The sequence below is a fragment of the Glycine max genome, chromosome 14, assembly GCF_000004515.6.
Source record: "Glycine max cultivar Williams 82 chromosome 14, Glycine_max_v4.0, whole genome shotgun sequence".
NCBI lineage: Eukaryota > Viridiplantae > Streptophyta > Magnoliopsida > Fabales > Fabaceae > Glycine > Glycine max.
In genome coordinates this window covers 42,731,296-42,744,291 of record NC_038250.2, presented here as the reverse complement: position 1 = coordinate 42,744,291, position 12,996 = coordinate 42,731,296, and the positions used below count along the sequence as shown (strand labels likewise).

Sequence of the window (12,996 nt, the reverse complement as noted above, 5' to 3'; positions counted from 1 at the left end):
TCTTTGAATGCAGTGTCTGGTTCGACATTCAAAGACGGTTATTACATAACAACCGTCTTTGAATGTTACATCTGGTTCGACATTCAAATACGGTTTTTGGATAATTTTGAATTCCCCAAAGAATCACTCAAATAATCTTCCAATGTGTGTTATGACCCGTATTTACAGAGATCCTCAAATCCCATGTATTTATGATTATCGATCTTGTGTTCCATATTTACAATGCCAACTCCACATAATATTATGTCACCGATGTAATAAGTTTTGAGAAAAAGCAAAAGAAAGTTACGATGCATGCTCACCTAATGAGACTGCACTGACAAATATTGTGGAGGGTAATAAACATGATAAGAGATGCTCTCGCAAATAAAGAGCTGTTGTAACAAAACATTTAACAAAACACATAAGTTACAGGCAAACAAGTTAATTAATTGAATAGTTGCATCAAATATACACAGTTAATTAGAACTTAGATGTTCTCAGGCACTAACCATAAGGAACTGAAAAAAATTTCAACTGGTAGTATTCTATAATAGACATAGATAAGGAGAAGGTCATGGCAAAGGTGGTTGTGGCGCTAGAAACCTGCACACAAGACATTCAATCCTGTGAATAATTTCAAACAGAAAACTAATAGGGGACTATTATTACGTGAGAGTCAGACAGGTTCAAATCATAAAGGATTAATATTAAATCACAAAAATCATGAAACGTTTTTAACTATTTGTTATGCTGACTTTGATGGAAGACTCCACGTTCTAAATTAATCTCATTTTATAGAGGTGTGGTATCTATAATTAGGAGGAGAATTATCGATGTTACATGCCTATGAGAAATTAAGTAGTTACTTCGTCGGTACATTGGCAAAATTAAATTAAATCGAGAATAAGATACATTGAATTTCCTGCAAAAGTTGGGTGATATGTTCTCAAATTAATTCCTTTGTCATGATTAACAAAATCAGATAAAAGAATTTGAATCAATCTATGCAAAGTCGTATCAAAGGAGAGTTTAATTACCTATCACAAATTCTTGGTCAATGGTCATAGACGTAAGAGTTTAGAAGAGAACAAGGAGGAAAAGTAAATTAAAGATAGGATTTTAAGAATCAAGTGGTAAGGTGAAGTAGTAGATGGGTGGAGAGAACGGCAAAAGTTGCAATATGCCCATGGGAAAGAAGTTGCAATATAACCATGAGAAGCTTATCACGTTAACAGGACCACCAATTTCATTTTTGGAGGGTTATTTGTGAGTTTGTATAGTAATAATAATTCGTACAGGGGAAGGTTATATATATTTTATAGTTTTTTGGGAACCATGAGCAGGTATATATGGAAGGTGTAAGGATGATGTATATGTAAAGACCAATTAATGAAGTCCGTGGTGCATTTAAATCAATCTTACATAATCATTTATACAAAGACAGTGACCATCATGTAATCAAAGGATCACATGAAATACTATGATATGATCATGAAGAAAAGAGAGAGAGAGAGAGAGAGATTCATTGACAATTGACATCAACAAAGACTATATATATGTTGAGAGGAAGAGTTTTCTTAATTGGACAAAATCAGACATATATACAATGAGCTTGACACTAGTTTAATTTTGTAATACATTTGGAATCATAGTTTAATAGTTGAGTCATTCATCATATATTCATATTGGAAATTAATTTAACCTAGCTAATTAATGTTTATTTAAAAATTTTCATAAATTTTATTTTATATCGGGTGCATACTTGATGATGAGTATATTTTTTAACTGCAAAATGACGAGTAGGAGTAAATGATATAGTAGTAATTAAGTTATAGACTTTAATCCTCTCAAAACAAAGTTATAGGCTTTAATGGTATGCAGCCATAAGTCTTTATTTCTACCAGTTTTTTTCCCCTTCAACTTTGGGTCTGTTTATGCCACGTAAAAAAACTTTCTAGGTTTTATACAAACATTATTTTTTGTGTTTTTTGTAAAAGCTTTATACATACATTACTCATTGTTTTATTTTTTACTCAAATTAAATTTAATGTATGATACCATCTTTTGCATTTTTAGTGATATATACTACATTTTCTCATTCAAAAAAAATGATACTGCATTTTTAGAAGAACTCATTACCATTTTAGTGAATAGAACTGATTTTTGTTTTAGTCCATTTCAAGTATACAATTAAAAAGATGCTAGTGTATGTGACTTTGAGATTTGATATCAAAATTAACCCCTTGAATTGAAAGGAGCTCGCTTGTAAGTTGTAATGGGGGCAAATTATCCTAAATGGGGTCTTTTTAGAAACTATTTCCCAGAATGGGTTATTTCTAAAGATTTTCCATCATGGGTCTCTGTTTTGCACGTGAAACCAGCCATCCATGCATGCATATCGCCAGCATGCATGGTGAGACAAGCCTGCAAGGGATCCGCTAGGGGGGTTGGCGATTTGGCACCCCTTTGTCGCCACTATACCTGGCGATTTGTCTTTGGCATGCAAATGATGCAGGCTTTGTGCAGAGTGTAACATCCCATTTTTTTCATAAATAAATTTAAAAAGATTTTTAGTATAAATAAATAAATAAATAAATATAGAGCAAATAATAGGCTGAATACCCTAGGTATAAGTAGCTATGTTAAGTCAGGTGACTCCTTTTGGTCTCATTTTCATTTTTCCCCTTCTCCTCTCAAAACCCTTTCTTTTTCCCGTAGCCCACAAAACCTGTCTCAGAAAAATGATGATCCTGGACTCATTCACCGTTGGATCGTCGTGAAATTTGAGTACCACGTTTGCAACCCAATTCCTAACATTTGCACCGTTGGGAATTTTAAAATCATATCTGAACTTAGAGGAAAACCCTTCGCATTGTAGTCTTTTATTTTACCGCAGAAACCCAAAACTGTCTCGATAAAACTACAATCCCGGTTTTGTTAACCGTTGGATTTTCATGAAAATTAAATATGTTGTTCGAAATTCAATTGCGCACACTTCCACCATTGGGATTTATGAGATAATATTCGTGGAGGGAGAAAAGGAAATCGCATGAAGACAGTACAAGTGGAGGTTTCAATCTCTTCTCCGTCTCTCTGACGTTTGGGAATTCTATCAGAGCAGTCGGAGGAATAACTGGAGGAATCTCAGGAAATCGTTAGAGATGCTGCTATCGCTGGCTGAAGACACGTGAGTCTGCTCAGAGGTAAGGGATGGGTTATTCACAATTGGGGATTAGTGAGAATATGTGTAGGGATCCTTAGAGATATCAATCGGAATGAGTTTTGGGGTATTTTTGTAATTTTCATTTTATCCTTTTAATTATTACAGTGAATTATATATGTTTAATGAATCAGTTGATGTCCTAATGAGAAATTGCTATGAAATTGATGTGTTTTTGTGTTGAGTGTGAACCCCTTAGAAAAATTAAGCTTTTTTTATTAACGTAAATTATATTTTAAATAATATTATTCAATGACTTATTTTATATAAATTATTGTCTTGTTCTAATTTTTCTACGACGATGATCAACATGTTATGTGTATATAATTATTGTAATACTAGAATAATAAATTAAAGAAAATTGTAAGGTTAATGTCTAGTGGTAATTTCTTTTGATGTAATATTAAATTAATTGTTATAGAAATCCTTTGATAAAAAACAATGTAGTTTAATTTACTATATACATATACATATATATGTTTTGTATCATGCAAATATTATTATTGTGTGATGTGTATGAGTTATAAGGTGTAATAAGTTATTATAATGATATTATAATATTATAGTGAAGATTGAGTAGTACAAAGTTGAATGTGTCAATTTGTGAGATTCACGTAAAAATGAGATGATTGATGTGATATTATGAGATGTTAAATTGTGGGCATGATATTTGATTGTGAATAAGTGTGTGTGTTTGACACTTGATGTGACAATAATTATATTGTGAGCTATGAATCATACAATAACCAGACCAGTGTTATCTTAAGAAAAGTGTTGATGCGCAGTGTTTAAGAGAAAATGTAGGTTTCCTATTCAGGAACCAGTGTTAAATTGTAGTGCAATGTGTTAAATGTGTTTGAAACACGAGTGTGAGGTCGGGGTATTGTATAATTCATGAGCAGTGCTTATAAATGAAATATGTGATGAATTGTGGAATAATATGTTGCCTTGAGATTATAATATTGTTATTGAAATTGAGTAAAAGTGTAAAGTAGAACAGGTGTTGAATTGTGAGATACGTGAAAACATGTGATGGTGGATTGTGACATTATGAGATGTAAAATTGTGAATGAGTTTTGGTTGTAAATAAGTGTATGATTAACTCTTGATGTGACATTATTTGTGTTGTAAGCTGTGAATTGTACAATAACCCGACCAGTGTTATCTTGAGAAAAGTGTAAATGCGCAGTGTTAAAGAGAAGTGTAGGTTTCCTATTTAGGAACCAGTGTTAAATTGTAGCGCAATATGTTGTACGTGTTTAAAACACGAGTGTGAGGTCGTGGGTATTGTATAATTCACGAGCAGTGTCTGTGTGCTAAAATGATTTTAGGGGTTGGACCTGAATCAGGAGGGAGAAGCCCTGATAGACTCTTCAGAGTGTAGTCCTTGGGGGTCACTGGGTTTGAGTGCTCCTTTAAGCCTCTGCTGATCCCATATGGTTGGAGCATTCTCGCAAAACATCGTGACCCTGACTGGTCTCCCTATGATCTTACTTAGTGAGAGTGACCTGACAAACTCATTGTGTGGTGTGTCTTGTTATGTACTCCTAAGCGCCCCAGGGTGGTTTTTCACTGACATAGTACCACATTGCATATAGGCTTGAGTCTTAGCATAACTGTCTCATGCACTTGCTAATTATTTATTATGAAATTGAGGTGTTATTGTGTCTTGATCAGAGCGTGTGATTCTTGTGTAATGTGATTGATGATTGAAAAGTGTGATTGATGGATGAAAAGTGAACTTTGAATGGCAAAGTGGTGGAATTACATGAATTACGTGTAAGTAAGTTTTATTTGGTTTATATGATATGTATATCTAGTTGTCTTGTTTCTCTATTAGTTAGGAATGTGGTAACTCACTCCCGGTTTGTTGTTTGTATTTGGATCCTGTGATGATCTTGAACTCTGTGTTCGGGGGAGCAGATGACTAGGTGAACTGCTTTAAGGAATATTGTGCTGAAGGACGTTGAGACACAACGCTCTGGTAGGATGTGACATTGGGGTATATGGTTTTATATTAATTGTATGAAGTCTCAGACGGCCTTGTTTGAGCCGATGACTTTATTATTTATTTGGACAAGTTTGAATATGATGTAGAAGAAAGTGATTGTGAACCTTTTATCCCTTTGAAAGGCTTGTATTTATAAATGTTTTAAAAAATACTTTTAATTAATATTTGAATTTTTATTCCTTTGTTAGTATATATGTGAGGGGTAGAGGGTGTCACATTTAGTGGTATCAAAGCAGGTCGAACCTTTCGGCCAGTGTGTTATGTGCTTATCATATTCTGTTGTGCACTCTGTGTTGTTACTTATGACTAGTTTTGATGAACATGCTTGAATTATTAATTGTATTTTCCTTTGCATGATCAAATGAGACTTAATAAAAGTACTTGTATGTGCCTTGCATTCTTAATGTTTGCTATACCATAAATCTACTGTTGAGTCATGAGTTATGAGACTGGCCATCTCTATAATTTATGAAGTGCGGTTCGACATTATGGCAAGTTGTTAGGTGATGCTAGAAGCCTTGATACTGATGGATAATGCCTTAATGAGCCCTTATCTTCCTGCGTGTATGTTATTAATAAACTTATTTCTATCTTGATGTGCAAACGCATGACTACTTAACTCCCTTTATTTTGTGCGTAGTCGTGAATGTAGTAGTTGAAGTTGTGATTCCTTAATACATCCTTATTAACTATTTAATTCTTACTTCTTATATGTATGTTGTATACTTATTATAAGAATCTTATAATTCTAGGTATGCTTGTAGTATGGTGTTTTGCCTTAATTGCATAGATAGTATGGTTGTTCGTGATTTCTTGTTCTTAGCAATGTTGATACTTTATATTTCGAGGACTCGTATCGAGATATATTTCATATAGAATACTCTTTTGACTGCACCTTTTGATTCTAGTGCAAACTATTCTTTGTGTTGCGTGCTTGAGTCAAGTAATTCGATTTCACTTGCAAACTTGAGTATAATTCATTGTCTGTGTTATGAGCCTACATCAAACAATTGGATTATTGATGCTTCTGTCACAATCAAACGATAGTTGATGTTTCCATATGTGCGTACACTGTGATTATGTTTTCGTTTCTAGAATTCATTTGGAATATCTGTTGTTGATTCTGGATGAGTGATCATTCTTGATTTAAAATTATTATCTCCTAATCAATCGAGTGTTCATCTTGTTACTAGTTGTTCATCTTCCAATCATGTCTTGTTAAACTGCTCAATTTGTTGTCATGTGTTACTTCTGTTACGAATAGAGAGTGACTTCGCCCTTGTTAATCACGTTAAGATGTTTCGAGGGGAAACACTTGAGTATGCATTATCCTTGTTACCCATAGATGAAAATCAAACTTAGTAAGTCATGTACTTGTGTTCCTTGAGGATATGCTTAGTTACCACCTAAGTGCAAGATTGAGAATCTTATAAGTGTAATACCCATAGAAACTTGTAACCGTAGTTCATGGGAAATATCTAGTATAAAGTTGTTTGAGAATATAGGGTAGTTGAAAAAGTTATGAAGTATAGTTAAGAGGTTTAATGTGAAACCTTAAGAAAAGTGTAAGGTAGTTAGTAAGGCGTTAATTGTTAAGCATGGAAGGATTCAAGAGTGAATGTTCTTTTGTATGGTATGTAACCTAAAGGATTATCGATGATAGTTGTATGATTAGCAGAATAAATATTAGTTCTTTTTACCTTAATCTAGAAAAAGTTTGTGGATGCTTCAAAGAATACCTTAGTACCTATTGTGGCCTCTATGTGTACCTGGTCATGACCACTATGTGTTCGTGGAATGCGTGACAGGATCTCCCACCCTGAGTGTTGTGGTTTCAATGGTTAGTGTTTAGTTTGTTTCCAGTTAAGTTGAATTATGAGGTGTATCATAAAGTTGTTATAGACCCTTGGGAATCATGTTTCGTTCTAAGAGTTTTGTCATACATTTTAGTTAGATGAGGATAACCCTTAGAGTATGTCACGTCTATGTGAGAGGTAACTTTAAATTCTTATTGGGCAGAAGTTGTTTTGAGATGAACAGAAACCTAAGATTAAGATGAAATGCCCTTAACTAGTAGCCGGACAAAAAGGTTATTTTAGGACTCATTAGATTAACCTTAATGCTTGTTAGAGATGACTCAAGTAAGTTTAAGTTTTTGAGTGAGATCCTTGTAAGGAGTAAGCCATAAGTTCATAGAGAATTCGACCACTGTAAATCGTTGAGTGCTATCTTAGCCGCGTAGGTCCTTATTAGAGTAGTAAAATATTTGAAATAATTTTTAAGTTTAGAGGAGTGCTTGTAGGAGGACAAATAGTGATCGATGTTTTCTTGACAACTTAAGACTTATGAAAAGATTTATCCTATGTGTGATTTAGAATAGGTAACCATGGTGTTCACCATAATGTTTTGAGAGATATTACCGTTAGTTTGATATATTGTGAGGACCTTTGGAGTTGAATCCGAGATAAAAGAGATGGATAAAATTCTCAGGAATCTTGTTGTGAGTTTAGTTTCAATCGTTAGAATTAGCTTAGTAGTTAGAGCTTGAAATAATTATTTTGAGTCCGGAATAAATTTTTATTTATTAATTTATGTGGGATCGTTTTTATTTAGTTGAAATAATTATTTTGAGTCCGGAATAAATTTGAAGTTTCAACAAACATCATTTTTATTTATTAATTTCTATGGCATTGTTTTAATTTATTTTAAGTAATTATTTTTAGTCTGAAATAAAATTTGAGTTTCGAGTATTTTTTGTAATTAAATATTTTTATTTTGAAGTTATTAATTTTAGCATTAATTATTTATAATAGGAAGTTAGTAATGCACTACTAGAAAATTGGCATTTTATGACACAGACTCTACGACGGTTATTGGGGAACCGCCTTAAAAAGATGCGCGGTGGCTTTTTTGTAATTATCTGAATAATAATAGGATTTTACGATATTAAATCTAAGACGGTTATTAAAACCGCCTTAGAATGTGCTTTTAAAATTAAACTTACGACGGGTTTAATATGAAAACCGTCTTAATATATTTGGGTTAATATTCGCGCTTCCTCCTCTTTCCCCTTTCGCGCTGAAGTCTCTCTAACCCTCTCTTGTAACCCTTTCGCGCTTCCTCCTGTTTGCCCTTCGAACCTCTTGCTGTCCTGTTGCTTACCTCTTCCTCCTCTGTTGCTTACCCTAATCTTCTAAGCTGTCAGCAAAGTGAGGCGCCCTTTCGAAGAACCTCCCCCGCCGCCGCCGTGGAACCGTAGCCTCAGCTCCGTCGCCGCCTTTCGCCGGAGTATAACCCAGCGTCGTCGTCACTGGTGAGTTGTTCTTTCTCCTTACCACTTCTTAAACTTGTGCATAAACAATAATGATAGATAATCCTTTTTTTGATTGATCTTAAATATGAAACTTGTCCGATATCAAGCATGTATCCAAAACGATGTACAGTTTTGGGGTTTTTTGAAGCGACAAAGAAAATGAATATTGCGATTCGTAAGGCTTTCAAATCACTCTAAGCTTGCGATGAAATGACACGTTCCATTTTATTCCAGAGGAAAATATTTCAGTGTCTGTAATTTTTTTTCCTCTTCATGCCACCCAGAAATAGGACCTGCATAAAAGGAAGAAAAGTACTCTACTGTGTTAAAAAAATAGTTTATCCCGTAATTTTTACGACATAGTAAAAAATTCTTGAGAGCACTAGATGAAGACATGTTTGATGTTTATTTTCATAATTATATATTTTTTTCCCCTTTTGGTAGCAAGCTTGTCTTGCACTCGTGTCTTGTGTGCCCCATACTGTCCCCGACCATTGGACATTGCAATTTACGCTTGATACTTCCCTCCCTCCTGAGGCCCCACCCACACACAAAAAAACCTTTTTTTGTTGATTGATTTTGTTCACTTTTATCTTCTATTTCACTTTGCCTTGTCGCATAATCTTTTGTTCCCCTTCGTTTCTGTATCTCTGTGGATTTAATCTTGAGCTAATTCATAATAGGATTAGTTACTAGAAAATTAATGAAAAATGATTGAAGTATGGAAGGCACTGTGTCGCAAGAGTATTCGAAATTCCTGATTTCTTACTTTATCTGTGTTGTAATATTCCTATGGTCCTACCTTACCTTCCAACACCTTGAACTTAAGTGAAGAAATAAAATAAATACATGTAGAGATTTTGTCAGGGTGGTTTAGTATATTTTTAGGAATTTTTTAAAAATAATTTAAAAAATAAACAGTTATTTCTTAAGAACAGTCTAATTAAACATGCAAAACTTCATTAGTAATAGCACACTGCAGTTTTAGCTTCGTGGAGTGTGACAGAAAATATTGAAGGACTGGATGTGGTGGTATTTGGTGAACATGCGAAGCAAAGATATAAATCAACAAGTGAAGTGCTAATGTATTATCAATTGAATATTCCTTTGTATGTGCTCCAGAATATTGGTGCCACTTGTGCACATGTGAAGTGCTTTAAAAGATATTCTGAGGTTTCTTCATACAATGTCCTCAGCTTGGTTTTCTGTTGTGTCAGTGTCAGTAAAAACTAAAACATCCATGTTCACCTGTTAGTGAGACCCAATGGTGCTGTTTAGGATAGGTAATTTCTATTTAAATGTGTCATTATAAGTTGGCTGTTTTTATGCTCACGTGTAATAGTAGGCTAGTAGCTAAAGAACAGAAGTAAAGGAATTTTGTTAGTAGAAGTTATAGAGTATAAGATATGCTCTAAAGCCTATTTAGGAAATGCAGATGTAATGCTGTGATGCCAAGTAGGTGACTTAATTTGATGAAAGGGTTACTTATATGTATCATTTATGTAGAATGGCAGACTATCATGATGCTGGGAGGTATTAGTTCTGAGCTCTAATTTCATAGGGGGCGTTTGTTTCACGGACTATTTCTCTAATGTCTAATCCTTTCCCAGGAATATGACATGGGAATGTTATTCCCGAATATTTCAAAAAATGTGTGATATATCTTGCAATAATTATTTTATTACCTCATAACAATCATTGGAATAAATTTTCCCAATCCCATGATCCTGGGAATAAATAAATAGTTCGTGAAACAAACGGTCCCATAGTTCATGAGAATTTCCCAAGTTATTTTTTGATACATGTTAGTTGTTGACATGTTGGTTCATTAATCATCAGCCTTTAGTTGAAGATGCTGTTTTGCCAGTGCTGAGTTGTTTCAAATAAATTTCTCTATATTAACATGAAAGCATGAATGGAGTTGTTAGAAGAATATGGTTGACCAGATAACGGGTAACCAAATGAGTCCTATTTAAGGTTCAGTTGCACTGGTCACACAAGCTTACATAGCATAAGGGTGGCTATCTATCTGCTATAAGGAATAGAGTTTGTGCTTGTGGTTGGCCTCTATATGGTGACAGTGTTCTTCAGCCATTGGATGCTATGAAATGGTGGTTTCTCTAATATCCTGTGACACTCGCCATTGACATTATATTTTTATCTCACTATATGCTTGAAGCTTGTGAGAAATTAAGAATGCTTTGCTGATGCTGAGACTGAGAACTCTGCCTCAGCCCCAGTATACTTGATGCCATTGTGCACTGCCTGCATAGCTGATTTGTGCTTGTTTTTTGCTCCAGAAAACAGTTGGTGGAGTTTTGCTGCCCAAGTCAGCTGTTAAATTTGAGCGATATCTCGTGGGAGAAGTAAGTAGACATAGATAACTTTGGTATTTTGGGTCTGTTAATTCTTCTCTTGTTTTTGTGTGTTTTGGATATAATATGATCATTTCTTTCATGTTTGTTTCAGATCCTAACTGTTGGTGCTGAGGCTGGAGAACTAAAGGCTGGAACAAAGGTACAAGTTTAATTACCATGAAGGAGGTGAACTAGAAATGGGCAAAAGACAAGAATAATCTAAAAAATTGTCAATATTCAATTTCGTTGATACACTAACATCCTTGAGGCTGTTAATATGCTTATATAGGTGATTCAAATATAAAGTCGGAATCTAACCAGGGTTAGGACATCCCAAGAATCATCCAAAGCAAGTAACCATGAGTTCTAGAATTGTTGATAATTAATCCTTAAATCCCAATTACAAATCCTAGTTCCAAGTTTACAATTACATCATAAATTAATGTTTTAAGGACCAACTCTCCTAAAAGCTATAGCTTTTAGGTGAAGCTCATGTGGTTTTATTTTTTATATGTAACATGCTCTGTCATGGAAGAGAGACCTTTGAGCTTCACCCTGTGGTTTGACGAAGAACAAACTAAAGCCACTCGGTCATATTGAAGATTTGATATCAACTTTTTAATGGGCAGACCAGCTTATGAATTACCTGAGGATGGCAGCTGAATTTATATGCACACAAGATACATACATATGATATAAATCCTAACCAAAAGACTAAAAAAACAGATGGAATCACATTTTAAGTGAAAATCATCAATTATCAATATTTTTACAATCCAAAGTAGGAAATATTTTGAATAAATGTAACAAAGATTTTTATGCATTGCTTTGGTTCAAGTAATCTAAATTTAAAGAGAAAAAAAGAATCTAGAATTGTTTGAATCATTTGAGCTTGTTGGAATTTGTTCCAAATGTAAACTATAATTTTTCTTTCGCAGGTACTATTCACTGACATGAATGCTTATGAGGTAAGGGACTTTAAATATTTATTTTATAGGTGTTATGTATCAGAAACTTGGAAGGATGTCCCAGAAACTCTAAAAGTTCTTGTATGGGATGACATTTTGGTAAGTACACTAAACTGGTAACTATATGTGTCCTAGAATCTGCATGCTGTTTATGAAACTACAATGGCTTTGAATTTGGGATCCATAACTGTGGTTTGTAGTTCTGGAAGGTTTTGTGGCTGTATTAGCCACATTTGCCTGAAATTTCAGTAACCATGACTGTGATTGCAACTGTAATTTAAATCCTTGGATACTAGCAACTGAAAATATTTGTCAAGATGTTTTATGAATTAGATTGTTCTGCTCAATGGGATGAGTAAACATGAATTGGATTGATATGCAGATAGAAGTATGAGAGGTTGTACTTATTGATTTAGATGTCAGAATAGGAGTTCTGGTTGTCTAGATTTTAGAACATGTTTGTACTGTTTTTTTATGGCATAATTACATGGACAGTCGTTTTTGTTTGATCTGTTATGAATAAATTATGGGAATCTTGCCTCTTAACTTAGGTTTATTCTGTCTCAATCTCACTTGTAACATTGGACATACTTATTATTTTTTTTTTCATTTAGGTTCTTATGGTGACCATATAAATTGCCTCTTTGACCCATAAATGGTTGTTATTAGTAGTTGCTCTGGTTTTTGGTGTGGTATGTGTCTCATTCTTTAAACAAAACTTCATTCTTTGACCCATAAATGCTTGTTCATGCAGCCACCTGCTTGGATTGTTTTCCCTTGCATTCTTGTCTCCATCGATTAGCCCATTTGCCTCTTCCATTTCTTTTCTCTAGTTTGGTTCCTCCCCCTTCCTTCAAGATTTCATCTTCCCTTTGGTCTTCTTGCATCAAAGATCCTTCATCTATGAGTTGCACCAAGTCCATCACTGCTGATAGTGATCCATTAGAGGGCAGCTTCGGCCTTGTCCTCACCTCTTCCTTGGTCCTCACCAAGTCCATCACTGCTGATAGTAATTTTAAAATTGTAAGGCCAAAGAAATATACGTGATATTTGATATATTGTTTTCTAACAACAGATATTTAAAATCCTAGGTGCCAAATAAATTCTAGAAAGGAAGTATATGAATTATTAGGTTCTTAGCCCGA

The 12,996-nt window shown here is 34.2% G+C and overlaps 1 long non-coding RNA gene across 1 annotated transcript; it reads left to right on the top strand.

The window, feature by feature from the left end:
• Positions 1-9,210: 9,210 nt before the first annotated feature.
• LOC106795925 (uncharacterized) lies at positions 9,211-11,878 on the top strand. The gene is made up of 3 exons (XR_001384546.3): positions 9,211-10,892; positions 10,996-11,043; positions 11,822-11,878. It is a non-coding gene; the product is annotated as an uncharacterized lncRNA (long non-coding RNA).
• Positions 11,879-12,996: the final 1,118 nt, after the last annotated feature.